This window comes from Panthera onca, chromosome A2 (assembly GCF_046562875.1).
Source record: "Panthera onca isolate mPanOnc1 chromosome A2, mPanOnc1 haplotype 2, whole genome shotgun sequence".
In the NCBI taxonomy this organism is placed as follows: domain Eukaryota; kingdom Metazoa; phylum Chordata; class Mammalia; order Carnivora; family Felidae; genus Panthera; species Panthera onca.
Genome location: NC_138340.1, coordinates 5,342,215 through 5,358,677, shown reverse-complemented (window position 1 = coordinate 5,358,677; position 16,463 = coordinate 5,342,215). Strand labels below are relative to the sequence as shown.

Sequence of the window (16,463 nt, the reverse complement as noted above, 5' to 3'; positions counted from 1 at the left end):
TGTCGTGAAACGGCTGCACTTCCTGTAAGGCGGACCAGCTGCATTTTTGAGAGGCCGGTCACAAGGATAACTTGTCATCCTGGCAATGAGACCAGGTACAATCAATGGGACAGAACCTTGGAGAAGCCCCAGCAAATCTGTGCATACAGGAGACTGCAGGGCCTCCAGGCCTGCAGCAGCGATGGGGAGATGTTAAGTACTTTGGACTTTACAAATACCTTACAGGTAGTTGCGCTGGGTGCTGTGGGTGGTGCTGGGTCTCTACCTGGCAGACCTGAGTTCTGCACAGCGCCATCTTCTGGTTGGGCAGGGACGGTCCCCGGGGTGGGTTTCTGTCCCCCACCACCCGTCTACAGACAACCGGTAACACTCGGAGATATCTGGAGACAGACTCAGAATGTGAGAAAAGCAAGAGACAGGCTGGCTGAGGCCTTGGGGGCAGACAGGCTTGCCAGGGAGGCAGAGAGAGCCAGAAGCCAAGAGGGACGTTCTGACAACTAGAGGAAAAGTAGGAGAAGATTGTGTGAAAGGGTCGAGTGGGGTGGCCCTGGGGAGGGTACTCGCCAGTGAGGCACGTTCCGCTTTCTGTTGCATTGTCAACCCTGTTTCTCGCTCCCTGCCACCATGCTTTGTTATGGTAAGACGGCTCTTTATTAAACTCTTTTGGGACACAAAGACATGAAGTAGTGGGTGGTTTGGTGGGTAAGAGATTGGATTTCATGTGATAAGAGAGAAGACAAAGCTTTGCCAGCAGGCTCAGTGCCTTTGCTCTGGATGAAACTTGTCTGCCTCACAGCATAGGACGTGCTGGAATGATCCAATAAACACTTCATTTTATTTATGGACAATTCATTCGGTCAACAAACGTTGTAATTATTTGTGCCGAACAAATACTTGGTGAAATATTACAGAAGTCAGAGGGGGAGACCTTCTCACTAGGGTCAGGAAGGAAAAGAAGGATCCGGCATTTTCTGGACTTCCTTACACTTTTGATAGAGTAGTTTTGGCAGAGGCGGGGGAGGAAGGCTGATTTCAGAGGGTCAAGGACAGGAACACAAAAGGATAGAGAGTGAGAGGAGGCGGACAGGCATGTCTTGTGCCTCCTACAACAGGCTCTGGATTTAACTTAGTGAAAGTTCCCTCCCAGAGCAAGCAGCTTTGTGGTAGAGGCTCATTCCGGCACAGGACTGGGGCAGATCTGACTCTTCAGGATGAGCTAATCTTCTTATCCAATGTCCTGGGGTAGGAGGACATCTCATGGCCCCACCCTAGCCCAGTAGGATCCAGGCACAGGGCCCTATATGGCACAGGAGTTGGAGCTGGAGTACACAGGGTCTTACCTGCCAGATACGGAGTTCTGGGAGTCAGAGTTGAGTGAGGTCACAGAGGAGGAGTGCCTGCCTGGGTTTGAGTCCACCTGGGAGGAGAGCACAGTAGGGGTGGGTGTGGGGGTTGGCAGGGAAAGACCTGCCCCCACTCATTAAAAAAATTTTTTTTAATGTTTATTTTTTTTTGAGATAGAAACAAAGTGAGAGCGGGGAAAGGCAGAGAGAGGGAGACACAATCTGAAGCAGGGTCCAGGCTCTGAGCTGTCAGCACAGAGCCCAATGCGGGGCTAAAACTCACGAACCGTGAGATCATGACCTGAGCCGAAGTCAGACACTTAACCAACTGAGCCACCTAGGTACCCCTGCCCCCCCTCATTTGTATTCTGCATGTATCTGTGTCTGGACATAATCTACTCTATTCCCATTAACAGCTGATTTCTTCCCTCATTGAATCTTCCCATTTGTATATTCTGTTAAATTGTTTTATCTTGATTTTAGTTGGGTTTTCTCCTCCATGCATTTAAATCATTCCCAGCCGGTTCCCAGATGTAGGCTATGATTCCAGGGAGTTATACTGAAAAATGAATGTGTTCCTTTCCAACCGGGACCTGGCAGAATGGCTCCCACAAAGAAGGGTAGCGAGAAGGGCCATTCTGCCATCAAGGAGGCAGGGTCCAGAGAACACAGCAACATTCACAAGTGTGTTCGTGGAGTGGGTTTCCAGAAGTGTGCCCTCTGGCACTCAAAGAGATCTGGACATTTGCCACGAAGGAGATGGAAACTCCAGATGTGAGCTGAACAAAGCTGCCTGGGCCAAAGGAAGAAGGAATGTTCCATCCTGTATCTGTGTGTGGCAGTCCGGAATACATAATGAGGATGAAGATTCACCAGACCAGCTCTATATGTTGGTTACCTGTGTGCCTGTCACCACTCACAAAAATCTCCAGACAGTTAATATGGATGATAGTTAGTCAGTGATTGTCAAATAAAGGTGTAAAACTGCCAAAAAAAAGTGTTCAGATTGATAACTGGGGACCTGGAAAGTTTACATGATGGCATCGGGCATGGTCACTGATCTCCAGGACATCCGTGTGATAAGCCAGGTGATAATTAGGATTTTAAAGACAACGTACTATCAGCTTTTGATAGTTTGAGTGGGCATAAATGGGGGAGTCCTACAGTCGATTCATGGTTTATCAACAGCTGAGAATCATTCCTTGCCCCTTCCAGCTCCTGGCGGTGCCTACAGTCTCCAGCTTCTGGCGATAGTATCACTCCAGTCTCTGTTCCTCTATGTCTCTGTGTCTTCTCTTCCTACAAGAACACCAGTCGTTGCATATAGGGCCCACTCTAAATCCAGCCTGAGTGCAATGTGCTATCTGCCACTTCTGGAAGCTTTTTGGCCAGGCTAGGCTTCTTTTCTCCATCCTTGACTCTCTCCTCCCTGACCTCAGCTCCCTCTTTCTCTCCTTGTCACTTCTGGACTCTGTAAGGCCACAGTTTCTCTCTGATTTTTCACTGCTTTGGTTCAACCCTCTCTGTCTCACTCTGCCACACCACAGGCATGGCTCATACCATTTTGGCTTGTTGCGTTTCATTTTTTTCTTATTTCAAAGAGGTGAAGGATCTGTAATACTGAAAAGTATAAAACACAGAAGGAAATGGAAGAAGACATACATAAACCGAAAGATATCCTATGTTCATAGATTATGAGATAGTTATTAAAGAGCCCGTTCTGCCCAAAGCCATCTACAGATTCAATGCAATTTCTATCCAAATCCCAATGGCATTTTTCACAGATAGAAAAAACAACTTTAAAATTCATATGGACCTACAAAAAATCCCAAATAGCTAAAGCAATTCTGAGCAAAGAGAAAAAAAAAAAAAAAAAGCTGGAGACATCACACTTTCTGATTTCAAATTGTATTAAAAAAATATAGTGTTCAAAGCATTATGGTACTGGCATAAAAACAGATACACCAATAGAACAGAGAGTCCCCAAATCAACCCATACATATAGTCAACTAATTTTCAACAAAGTAAGAATGCACAGTGGGGAAAGGATGGTCTTGTCTTTTCTTTTAAAAAAAAAAAAATGAGAGAGAGAGCACAGGGGAGGGGCAGAGAGAGAGAGAGAGGGAGAGAGAGAATCCCAAGCAGGCTCTGCGCTGTCAGTGCAGAGCCTGATGCAGGGCTTGATCTCATGAATTGTGAGACCATGACCTGAGCTGAAATCAAAAGTCGGATGCTTAACTGACTGAGCCACCCAGCGGCCCTTGAAATAACTATCTGGAAGTGATATCTGAACTCCCATATTCACTGCAACATTATATTCCCAGTAGCCAAGGTATGCAAACAAAATAAGTGTCCATCAACAGATGAATAAAGAAAATGTGATTATTATATAACCTATGTATATATACATATTTATGAATATTATTCACCCATGAGAAAGAAATATTTGCAACAACATGGATAAACCTGGAGGATATTATGTTAAGTGAAATGTAAAGAAAGGGTAATCACATGCACAACTTCAAGAGACCTTGCCAAGCTGTCCCACCCACTAGTTGTACATCATCAGATTGCTTCCAGCCTTAAAAGCACGTGGTATTGCTTTTGACACAAAAAGCAATTCTATTGACACAGAAAGACAGATACTACAAGATCTCACTTTTATATGGAATCTCAAAAAAAACAGTCAAACATACAGTAACACAGAATACAGTCGAGTTTATCAGAGGCTGGGTTGTGGGGGGGGGGGAAGGGAAGATTTGATTAAAAGGTACAGTCTTTCAGTCATAAGATGAATAAATTCTGGAGACCTAATGTAGACCAAGGTGATTATAATTAATAATTATGTATTGTGCACTTGAAATTCGCTTAGAGAGTAGATCTCAAGTGTTACCAAGAACATGATCGCTAAGTGAGGTGATGGATATATTAATTACTGGGGTAATAATTTCACAATGTAGATGTATATCAAATTGTCATTATTAGACCCCCCTCATACCTAGTCACCAGTTGGGGAATGAATAGATACTGTGGTTTCTGCAGCCAACATGCCTCCGCACAGCCACAGGAATCTACAAATATAACTGACAGAACAGTGGGGATGGAGCTTAGAAATCTAGTGTTGAATCACGCACTGGAGAGTCTATGCTGTGCACTTGCCTGTAAATAAACATATAAATCGGTAAAATTAATCCGTGGTGCATCTTGCAACAATGGACAGCCTTGTGGGAGCAAGGATCACAGCTTGGTTCGCTGTTCACATCACAATGTTTAAAATATTAAACATCACAGGGGCACCTGGGTGGCTCTGTCGGTTAGGCATCTGACTTTGGCTCAGGGCTTGATCTCGCAGTTTGTGAGTTCAAGCCCCGCATCGGGCTTTGCGCTGGTGGTGTGGAACCTGCTTGGGATTCTCCCCACCCCCACTCTGTGCCCCTTCCCCACTTGCACTCTCCTTCTCTCTCTTAAAATAAATAAATAAACTGCAACTTAAAAAAACATTAAACATCACAAATATAAATGAGTCGCTCAGAGCATTTGTTCCTGCTACCCCTTTTTCTTCTCTCAGTGCACGGAGAGATAATGTCTATCCAGAATTGTTATTCTCTTCCTTAAGCTGCCTCCTACTCTTAAGAGCCCATCACCCCATTCCACATTCTTGAATTCCTCGTGCCGCCCACCCCTGAAGTCACCCATCTCAAGGAGCTACTCACACCAGGTGACCCAGAAAGTAATTTAATTGGTTCTTTCTTCACTGATTGCCATGAATTCGCTGTTCTCCAACCTTAATGCTGTGGCTGTCACAATTAGTTGAATATTTATGTCGCCTAGGTAAATTTCAAAGTGCTGTTGCCTTCCACACCCCCTTCCCTTAATCTACAGATACAACTGATCCTGCCTGGGGTCCAGACACCAGTCCTTTCCAATTTTACCAGGTAATTCTAAGGTGCTGCAAAGTCTGAGTAACCCTGAAATGAGAGAAAAGTCCTTAATCTTGTGGTTAAAAAACACTTGGAGTTCTTACAAAATAGATTCTGCTGTCCTGGCCCCTCCCACAGCCATTGTGATACACTTGGTCTGGAATGTGTCCAGGGACCCATAGCATTACAAGCACCCCAGGTGTGTTTCACATAAGTCAAGGTCCCGGACCACATTCCCCCACACAGCTAGAGGAGTGGTTTCTCATCCTTTAGACCCTTGGGGATTTGTAAATCTCCCGTGGACCAGGCTGCATCCCACATCAGCAGAGAAGTGCTGGGACCGGACCCAGCCATCAGTAGTTGTAAACTCTCCAGGTGCTTCCAATGAACATCCAGGCTGAGAACAATTAAAACAGATCATCTGATGTTAATCACAATTAAAATGTGGTGATGCCAGATGATGACTTCGGATCCCTCCATTTCCTCTGAGGTACTGGTAACAGCAGTGGACTCTAAGCGTGAGAGGACGTATACCCAGGTTTGGGGCCAGCTTTTGGAAGGAAGAACAATTTTGGATAACAGGCTCAGCCATCAGAAAGTAAGTGCTGTGAGGGCGGGGCACAGTAGATGTTCCCCTTCGTGAAGAGAGAGTAAAGGGATCTCTGAGAAAATCCCCGAGGTAGGTGGGTTCCTGGGGCTCTCCACTCTAGTTATGTTTCCACTGGCCACTCACTGCCCCAGGATACTCACTGCCTTGAGGCCAAATTCTCTGGATTATCCTGACCAGCACAAATCCTGTCTAAGAATTCCCACCCGCCTGTGGGCTCTTTCATCTCAGGTCAAAGTGGACAGTCTCTCACAGGGTGGCTCCTCCCGTGCTCCCTTCCCCTTCAAGCTGCCTGAGGTCAGAGAGAGGAAGTCTCTCTTCACTTCCATTCTTCCTGGTTGAAGACAGCCGTTGCACCCTGTTACATCTTGGGATGGCCCCATGAGGAAATGCTTCCCAATGCTGTTTGGTAAAGCTGACAAGGCGAGCCGGATCTGTGCTTGTTACAGAAAGGAGTTTCATTTTTGCCTTTGGTATTAAGTGGTAATCGGTGTATCTGAAGTTGAGAAGGGGATGGTCACAGTGTTGGTGTTTTTGTTTGTATCTTTAAAGAAACCGGTTTGCATCATGCAGCGTGATTAGTATCGGCTGGAGGTGGAAAGACCCACTAGGTCAGTACTGGGTCAGTGTGGGAAGGATGGTCCATGTGTGAGCCAGGGGAGAGGTTGGAACCATTGGCAATTGTTCCGGGATCCACAGACTAGGCTTACTCATACTGCTGAATTTAGGGGTTTGTAAAGGTCAAATAACAGTTGCTAGGGAATACTTGCTAATAACTCTTTATTGTTTTAAAAATCTAAATTTACATTTAATATATGAAAAATGGCTACAACCTTAAAAATGTCACTCAGAATACATAATGGCACCTCAAGAGTGAAAATGTTGTAAATCAGTTTAAAAAGCACTATAAGCTATTGGGATATCTTGGGTAATGAAATTGTGTTAATAATTATGTCAGGACAACTGGAATGAGATGAGATTTAGGGCTGCCTTTCTGAAAATAATCTGAGGAAGGCAGAAATTAAGGGCTTAAAAAGAAAGTGCTCTGATTAGATTTGCATTTTAAATGGATTATTGTGGCTAGAAACATAATTGGATTACAGGGAAGGGACATTGGATTAAATCTTAGCAGTTAATTAATACAGGGCAGTAGACCACTCTGAAGATTATATCATTGTGTAATTAGAGTTAAGTGACTTTATTTGAAATGTTTTGTAATTAACTGTAGAGTTGGAATCATTTGTGCTTCAATAAATCACGTGAGCACCTACTAATACAAAGCAATATTTGAATACCTCTATGTAAAACATTTAAAGCCCACACTAGTCTTCTCTTCAAGGTGCATCTAATTTAGTGAGAAAAAGTGTGAAAGAGATCATCATATACATATAAGTAAAAAAAAAATGCACAAAAATCAGGGGAAAATGTAGTATTATAATTTTGATTGTTGGGTCAAGAAAGGACACCCTATGGAAATAATATCTTCTCTGAGATCTGAGAGATGATAAGCAATTATGGGACAGTGAGAATCTTTTGGTGAATTCAGAATGGTGACTGGCTCATCGGTATGAATGTGAGGTGGCTGGGTATCCAGAAAGATGCTCGCATTTAGACAGGGGATCAGTACCAACAAGTGAATTTGGAAACAATGGGGGAGAACTGAGTTATCCAGGAAGGTGTTAGTTCAACTTGGGAACTTGTCACTGAATTGAATGTCGTGGACACTGATAGGGTGAATGAATGGGCAGGTGGATATTTGGGTCCCCAGGTTAAAGTCAGGTTTTGCTTTTGTTGCCTGAGCTTCGACATCCTTTCCAAAATGTCATTGACAAAACCAATGTCAAGGAAAATTTTGTTTTCTTTTTTAAAAAGTTTTTATTGAGATATAATTGACACATATTAGTTTTAGGTGTACTCCATGATACAATATTTATATACATTGCAAAATGATCACCCCAATAATTCTAGTTAACATGTAATATTGGGGCACCTGGGTGGCTCTGTGGGTTAAGCATCTGACTCTTTAAAAAAAATTTTTTTAATGTTTATTTATTTCTGAGACAGAGAGAGACAGAGCATGAGTGGGGGAGGGGCAGAGAGAGAGGGGGACACAGAATCTGAACCAGGCTCCAGGCTCTGAGCTATCAGCACAGAGTCCGATGCGGGGCTGGAGCTCACAGACTGCGAGATCATGACCTGAGCCAAAGCCTGACGCTCAACCGGCTGAGCCACCCAGGTGCCCCATAAGCATCTGACTCGATCTCATGGTTCCTGCCCTCAGGCTCTGGGCTGACAGCTGGAGCCTGCTTGGGATTTTGTCTCTTCCTCTCTCTCTCTGCCCCTCCCCCACTCACACTTTCTCTTAAAATTTTTTTTTTAATGCTTTTTTCTCAGAGAGAGAAAGCGCACACATGAGTGGGGCAAGGGGCTGAGAGAGAGGGAGACCCAGAATCCGAAGCAGGCTCCAGGCTCTGAGCTGTCAGCACAGAGCTCAACGCGGGGCTCAAACCCACAAACCAGGGGATCATGACCTGAGTCGAAGTCGGATGCTTAACCGACTGAGCTACTCAGGCACCCTATATCTCTGTCTTTATCTTTAAAAAAAAAAATTTTTTTTTAAATGTTTGTTTATTTTTGAGACAGAGAGCATGAGCGGGGGAGGGGCAGAAAGAATCTCTCTGTCTTTAAATAAACTTAAAAAAAATCGAAGACCACAAAGTTACACTTTTTTTCTTGTGGTGAGATTTCTTCTTAGCAGCTTTCAAATACACAATACAGTATTGTTAACTATAGTCACCTGCTGAACATTTCATCCTGTGACTTATTTTATAATTGGAAGTTTGTACCTTTTGACCACCAGTATTCACTTCCCTGCCCCTCCTGAGGCCATATGGTGTTTACTTTCTCCATCTGACTTATTTCATTTAGCATAATGTACTCAAAGTCCATCTATGTTGTCACAAGTGGCAAGATTTTCTTTTATTTATGTTTTTAGGTTTATTTTTGAGCCAGAACTTGAGCAGGGGAGGGGCAGAGAGGAGGGAGAGGAAGAATCCCATGCAGGATCTATCTGCACTGTTCTCACAGAGCTGGACCTGGGGCTTGATTGAACCCACAGACTGTGAGATCATGACTTAAGCCAAAGTCAAGAGCTGGATGCCTAACTGGCTGAGCCACCCAGGTGCCACAAGATTTCCTTTTTAAAATGGCTGAAATATTCTGTTATCTATCGACTAATTGATGGATCTATGCCGCATTTTCTCTATCCATTCATCCGTCCATGGACTAGATTGCTTTCCATGTCTTGGCTATTGTAAATTTCCATTTTCTGCTAAGAGTTTTATAATTTGGTACTTATACTCAATTCTTTAAGCCATTTTGACTTAATTTTTGTTAGTGGTGGGTTTGTTGTTTTATTTTATTTATTTATTTATTTATTTTAAAAAATATGATTTATTGTCAAGTTAGTTTCCATACAACACCAAGTACCCTCCTCAATGCCCATCACCCACTTTCCCCTCTCCCCGAAACCCCATCAACCCTCAGTTTGTTCTCAGTATTTAAGAGTCTCCTATGGTTTGCCTCCCTCCCTCTCTGTAACTTTTTTTTCCTCTTCCCCTCCCCCAAGATCTTCTGTTAAGTTTCTCAAGATCCACGTAAGAATGAAAACATATGGTGTCTGGCTTTCTCTGCCTGACTTATTTCACTTAGCATAATACCCTCCAGTTCCATCTACGTTGCTGTAAATGCCCAGATTTCATTCTTTCTCATTGCCAAGTAGTATTCCATTGTATATATAAACCACATCTTCTTTATCCATTCATCAGTTGATGGACATTTAGGCTCTTTCCATAATTTGGCTATTGTTGAAAGTGCTGCTATAAACATTGGGGTATAGGTGCTCCTCTGCATCAGCACTCCTGTATCCCTTGGATAAATTCCTAGCAGTGCTATTCCTGGGTCATAGGGTAGATCTACTTTTAATTTTTTGAGGAACCTCCACACTATTTTCCAGAGTGGCTGCATGAGTTTGCATTCCCACCAACAGTGCAAGAGGGTTCCCATTTCTCTACATCCTTGCCAGCATCTATAGCCTCCTGATTTGTTCATTTTACCCACTCTGACCAGAGTGAGGTGGTATCTCAGTGTGGTTTTGATTTGTATTTCCCTGGTGAGGAGTGATGTTGAGCATCTTTTCATGTGTCTGTGGGCCATCTAGATGTCTTCTTTGGACAAGTGTCTATTCATGTCTTCTGCCCATTTATTCACTGGATTATTTGTTTTTTGGGTGTAGAGTTTGGTGAGCTCTTTATAAATTTTGGATACTAGTCCTTTATGTGATATGTCATGTGCAAATATCTTTTCCTATTCCATCAGTTGCCTTTTAGTTCTGTTGATTGTTTCCTTTGCAGTACAGAAGCTTTTCGTCTTCATGAGGTCCCAATAGTTCATTTTTGCTTTTAATTCCCTTGCCTTTGGAGATGTGTCAAGTAAGAAATTGCTGAGGCTGAGGTCAAAGAGGTTTCTTCCTGCTTTCTCCTCTAGGGTTTTGATGGTTTCCTGTCTCACATTCAGGTCCTTCATCCATTTTGAGTTTATTTTTGTGAATGGTGTAAGAAAGTGGTCTAGTTTCATTCTGCTGCATGTTGCTGTCCAGTTCTCCCAGCACCATTTGTTCAGGAGACTGTCTTTTTTCTATTGGATATTGGATATTCTTTCCTGCTTTGTCAAAGATTAGTTGGCCATACTTTTGTGGGTCAGATTCTGGAGTCTCTATTCCAGTGTCTGTTTTTGTGCCAACCTCATACTGTCTTGATGATTACAGGTTTGTAGTAGAGGCTAAAGTCAGGGGTTGTGATGCCTCCTGCTTTGGTTTTCTTCTTCAATATTACTTTGGATATTTGGGGTCTTTTGTGGTTCCATACAAATTTTAGGATTGCTTGTTCTAGCTCTGTGATGAATGCTGGTGCAATTTTGATTGGGATTGCATTGAATGTGTAGATAGCTTTGGGTAGTTTTGACATTTTAACAATATTTATTCTCCCAATCCATGGTCATGGAATGTTTTTCCATTTCTTTGTAACTTCTTCAATTTCCTTCATAAGCTTTCTTTTTTTTTTTTTTTTTTTTTTTAAATTTTTTTTTTTCAACGTTTTTTATTTATTTTTGGGACAGAGAGAGACAGAGCATGAACGGGGGAGGGGCAGAGAGAGAGGGAGACACAGAATCGGAAACAGGCTCCAGGCTCCGAGCCATCAGCCCAGAGCCTGACGCGGGGCTCGAACTCACAGACTGCGAGATCGTGACCTGGCTGAAGTCGGACGCTTAACCGACTGCGCCACCCAGGCGCCCCTCCTTCATAAGCTTTCTATAGTTTTCAGCATAGAGATCTTTTACATCTTTGGTTAGATTTATTTCTAGGTATTTTATGGTTCTTGGTACAATTGTGAATGGGATCAGTTTCTTTATTTGTCTTTCTGTTGCTTCATTATTGGTGTATAAGAATGCAACTGATTTCTGTATATTGATTTTTGTATACTGCGACTTTGCTGAATTCATGTATCAGTTCTAGCAGACTTTTGTTGGAGTCTGTTTGGTTTTCCATGTAGAGTATCATGTTGTCTGCAAAAAGTGAAAGTTTGACTTCATTTTTGACAATTTTGATGCCTCTTGTTTCATTTTGTTGTCTGATTGCTGATGCTAGAACTTCCAACACTATGTTAAACAACAGCAGTGAGAGTGGACATTCCTGTCGTGTTTCTGATCTCAGGGAGAGAGCTCTCAGTTTTTCCCCATTGAGGATGATATTAGCTGTGGGATTTTCATAAATGGCTTTTATGATGTTAAGTATGTTCCTTCTATCCCAACTTTCTCAAGGGTTTTTATTAAGAAAGGATGCTGAATATTTTGTCAAATGCTTTTTCTTCATCGATTGAGAGGATCATATGGTTCTTATCTTTTCTTTTATTAATGTGATGTATCACATTGATTGATTTGTGAATGTCGAACCAGCTCTGCAGCCCAGGAATGAATACCACTTGATCATGAATAATTCTTTTTATATGTTGTTGAATTCGATTTGCTAGTATCTTGTTGAGAATTTTTGCATCCATATTCATCAGGGATATTGGCCTGTAGTTCTCTTTTTTTGCTGGGTCTCTGTCTGGTTTAGGAATCAAAGTAATGCTGGCTTCATAGAATGAGTCTGGAAGTTGTCCTTCCCTTTCTATTTCTTGGAACAGCTTGAGAAAGATAGGTATTAACTCTGCTTTAAATATCTGGTAGAATTACCCAGGGAAGCCATCTGGTCCTAGACTCTTATTTGTTGGGAGATTTTTAATGACTGATTCAATTTCATCACTAGTTATGGGTCTGTTCAAATTTTCTATTCCCAGTTGTTTTGATATTGTGTGGGTGTTTAGGAATTTGTCCATTTCTTTCAGGTTGTCCAGTTTGTTGGCATATAATTTTTCATAGTATTCCATGATAATTGCTTGTATTTCTGAGGGATTGGTTGTAATAACTCATTTCATTTGTGATTTTACTTTTTGGGTCCTTTCTCTTTTCTTTTTGAGAAGCCAGGCTAGAGGTTTATCAGTTTTGTTTAGTTTTTCAAAAAACCAACTCTTGGTTTCATTGTTCTGCTCTACTGCTTTTTTGGATTCTATATTGTTTATTTCTGCTCTGATCTTTATTATTTGTTTTCTTCTGCTGGGTTTGGGGTGTCTTTGCTGTTCTGCTTCTATTTCCTTTAGGTTTGCTGTTAGATTTTGTATTGGGGATTTTTCTTGTTTCTTGAGACAGGCCTGGATTGCAATGTATTTTCGTCTTAGGACTGCCTTCGCTGTATCCCAAAGCATTTGGATTGTTGTATTTTCATTTTCATATTTATTTCTTCTCTAATTGCCTGGTTGACCCATTCATTCTTCAGTAGGATGTTCATTAACCTCCATGCTTTTGGAGGTTTTCCAGACTTTTTCCTGTGGTTGATTTCAAGTTTCGTAGCCTTGTGATCTGAAAGTGTGCATGGTATGATCTCAATTCTTTTATATTTATTGAGGGCTGTATTGTGACCCAGTATGTGATCTATCTTGGAGAATGTTCCATGTGCACTCAAGAAGAAAGCATATTCCATTGCTTTGGGATGCAGAGTTCTAAATATATCTCTCAAGTCCATCTGGTCCAATGTATCATTCAGGGCCATTCTTTCTTTACTGATTCTCTGTCTAAGTGATCTGTCCATTGTTGCAAGTGGGTATTAAAGTCCTCTGCAATTACCACATTCTTATCTATAAGGTTGCTTATGTTTGCGATGAATTATTTTATATATTTGGGTGCCTCCAAATTCAGTGCATAGACATTTATAATTGTTAGCTCTTCCTGTTGGATAGACCCTGTAATTATTATGTAATTCCCTTCTTCATTTCTTGTTACAGCCTTTACATTAAAGTCTAGTTTGTCTGATATAAGTATGGCTACTCCAGCTTTCTTTTGACTTCTAGTAGCATGATAGATCTCCATCCCCTCACTTTCAATCTGAAGGTATCCTCAGGTCTAAAATGAGTCTCTTGTAGACAGCAAATAGATGGGTGTCTTTTTTTTATCCATTCTGATACCCTATGTCTTTTGGTTGGAGCATTTAGTCCATTTACATTGTGTTGTTATTGAAAGATACGGGTTTAGAGTCATTGTGATGTCTGTAGGCTTCATGCTTGTAGTGGTGTCTCTGGTATTTTGTGGTCCTTGCAACATTTCACTCACAGAGTCCCCCTTAGGATCTCTTATAGGGCTGGTTTAGTGGTGATGAATTCCTTCAGTTTTTGTTTGTTTGGGAAAACCTTTATCTCTCCTTCTATTCTAAATGACAGACTTTCTGGATAAAGGATTCTTGGCTGCATATTTTTCCTGTTCATCACATTGAAGATGTCCTGCCATTCCTTTCTGGCCTGCCAAGTTTCAGTAGATAGGTCTGCTACTACCCTTATGTGTCTGTCTACCTTTGTATGTTAGGGCCCATTTATCCCTAGCTGCTTTCAGAATTCTCTCTGTATCCTTGTGTTTTTCCAGTTTCACTATGATATGTCATGCAGAAGACCAATTCAAGTTATGTCTGAAGGGAGTTCTCTGTGCCACTTGGATTTCAATGCCTGTTTTCTTCCCCAGATCAGGGAAATTCTCAGCTATGATATGTTCAAGTACACCTTCGGCCTCTCTCTCTCTCTCTCTCTCTCTCTCTCTCTCTCTTCCTCTTCTGGAATTCCTATGATATGGATATTGTTCCATGTGATTGCATCACTTAGTTCTCTAATTCTCCCCTCATACTCCTGGATTTTTTATCTCTCTTCTCAGCTTCCTCTTTTTCCATAATTTTATCTTCTAATTCCCCTATTCTCCCCTCCACCTCTTCAATCTGTGCGGTGGCTGCCTCCATTTTATTTTGCACCTCATTTATAGCATTTATTAATTCATCATGATTATATTTTAGTCCCTTGATCTCTGTAGCAATAGATTCTCTGCTGTCTTCTATGCTTTTTTCAAGCCCAGTGATTAATTTTATGATTCTTCTAAATTATTGTTCAGTTATGTTGCTTATATCTGTTTTGATCAATTCTTTAGCTGTTGCTACTTCCTGGAATTTCTTTTGAGGAGAATTCTTCTGTTTGGTCATTTTGGCTAGTTTTCTGTCCCTTATGTTATGTGCTCTGCACCTGTGAGCACTGCTATATTAAAGGGGGGATGGTCATACACTGTCCAGGGCCTGGCCCTTCAAGAGGTATTTTTTGGAGAGTGTTACTTGCTCTCTGTTGTTGTGACTTTGGTTATTTCATTTCCCTACTCGTAGTGATGTTTTGGACCCTCCACCAGGTGTGCTTTGATTTGTTCCCTTGAGTAGCCCTGGAAAGGAAAACATACAGACAAACAGGAAACAAAGACACACAAACAAACAAAAAGAAAAACCAAAAAACTAAAGACAATCCAAAAGCAAAAAATCAGAAACACTAGCTACAAGTAAAGAAGAAGAAATGACAGGGGTGGGGAAGAAGAAAAAATAAACATTGACCAGGCAGAGAGACTAGAAGGCTTAATCCAGAGAGACAGAAAGGAAAATAAGGAAGGAGGTGGGGGAAAAAGAAACAAAGATAAAGTTATGCAGACAGAGAAACTATACTGCTTGATTATTCCAGAGAGAGAGAATGGAATGTAAAGAAGGGGGCGTAGAACATGTATCAAGAGAATGGATTAAATATGTCTGTTTAAACAAACCAATAACTGGAGTAACCAGCCTAGAGGACGGAAGAGATAAGAAGGAGAAATGGATGGGAGAATATATCTTTGTAACAAAAATTGTCCCAGAATTAATCCAGGCAATGCAGCAACACTGGCCAGGCGGGGGGGGGGGGGGGGGGGAGGGGGGGGGTCTGTCTGGTTCCACAGCATCTATCCCATTCCAGTAGATATGGAAGTACCTAGCATAGAGGGGCGTGGTTTGGTGTAGGCTGGTCCCGCCTCTATTGTGGGCCCCATGGACCGATCCCTGAGGCCCCGTGTTGGTGGTGGTGGGGAGAAAAATGGTGACCCCTCAGTCTCTTCTCCACAACCCGGTGTCCCAAATCATTCCTTTGGGAATTCCTTTGGGCTCCTTTGGAGCCGTCCTCACTGTGCTGAGGGGAGAGACAAGGCTGGCTGTCTCGCTCTGCCAACTCCTTTGCCCCTGTGCTTGGCTGGCATTTAAACTCCCACTCTGTGCACCCTGGTATTGGGGAAGCACCTCCTGATATGAGGTCCCAGCTGGTTTTGTCCTGTGCCACAGCACTTCAGAGGAGGGGACTGGTTTCTCCTGCAGACTGTGCCCCTGATCTCCCACTGAACCCTGGAGCGGCTCCTCTCCTCCCCAGGTGTGTGAACAGGGCAGCCAGCTCCAGTCTGAGGATGGGATCTGCAGTTAGAGATCCCTTTAACCTGCACTTAGAGATGGGATCCCTCTCCATCCTTGTCTGAGGTTTATCTCTTGTCCAGATACAGTCCTACGCTGCTCTTTCCAGCTGCTCTTTCACTTGCCTTTGTCTCTCTGCAGAAGAGGATCCCTCCCCTCCGTGCCTACATGGCCCATTTTATCTCCCCCAGTTCGCAATCACCCACCTATGGCCCATCAGGTTGTACCAGTTTCTCCCTGGTAGACTCAGTCTCTTTTCCTCCAGACTCTTGGGGTTCAAAGTCCTTTGGCTTCAGCCCTTCTTTGTTTGAGAGAAGTGGGAAGTATGGATACCCCTACTTCTCCACCATGTTGGCTCCTCCTCTCAATACAAATTTAATAAAATAAGTTTCTAGTCGGCTGCTTTCTGGAAAGGGAATCTTTTTTTTTTTTTTTTTTTTTAATTTTACGTGGGTCTGTTTCTGGACCCACTTTTACTCCCTTGATGTATAAGCCTATTTTTTAAAGTTTATTTATTTTGAGAGAGCAAGCAGGGGAGGGATAGAGAGAGAGGGAGAGAGAATCCTAAGCAGGCTCTGCACAGAGCCTGATGTGGGGCTCAAACTCATGAACCAGGAGATCATGACCTGAGCTGAAACCAAGAGCTGGATGCTTAACCA

At 42.5% G+C, this 16,463-nt stretch overlaps 2 long non-coding RNA genes across 2 annotated transcripts in view; one reads left to right on the top strand and one right to left on the bottom strand.

Moving 5' to 3' along the window:
• Position 1: 1 nt before the first annotated feature.
• Positions 2–5,346, bottom strand: LOC132678087 (uncharacterized). Its single transcript, XR_009609480.2, has 3 exons — positions 5,057–5,346; positions 1,341–1,417; positions 2–79 (listed from the first exon to the last, which is right to left on the bottom strand). It is a non-coding gene; the product is annotated as an uncharacterized LOC132678087 (long non-coding RNA).
• Positions 5,347–5,465: 119 nt separating this feature from the next.
• The window catches only part of LOC132678086 (uncharacterized), a 40,007-nt gene continuing 29,009 nt past the window's right edge, over positions 5,466–16,463 (top strand). The window contains exon 1 of the long non-coding RNA XR_009609479.2: positions 5,466–5,861. This is a non-coding gene — a long non-coding RNA (uncharacterized LOC132678086). The remainder of the gene's footprint in view (positions 5,862–16,463) is intronic.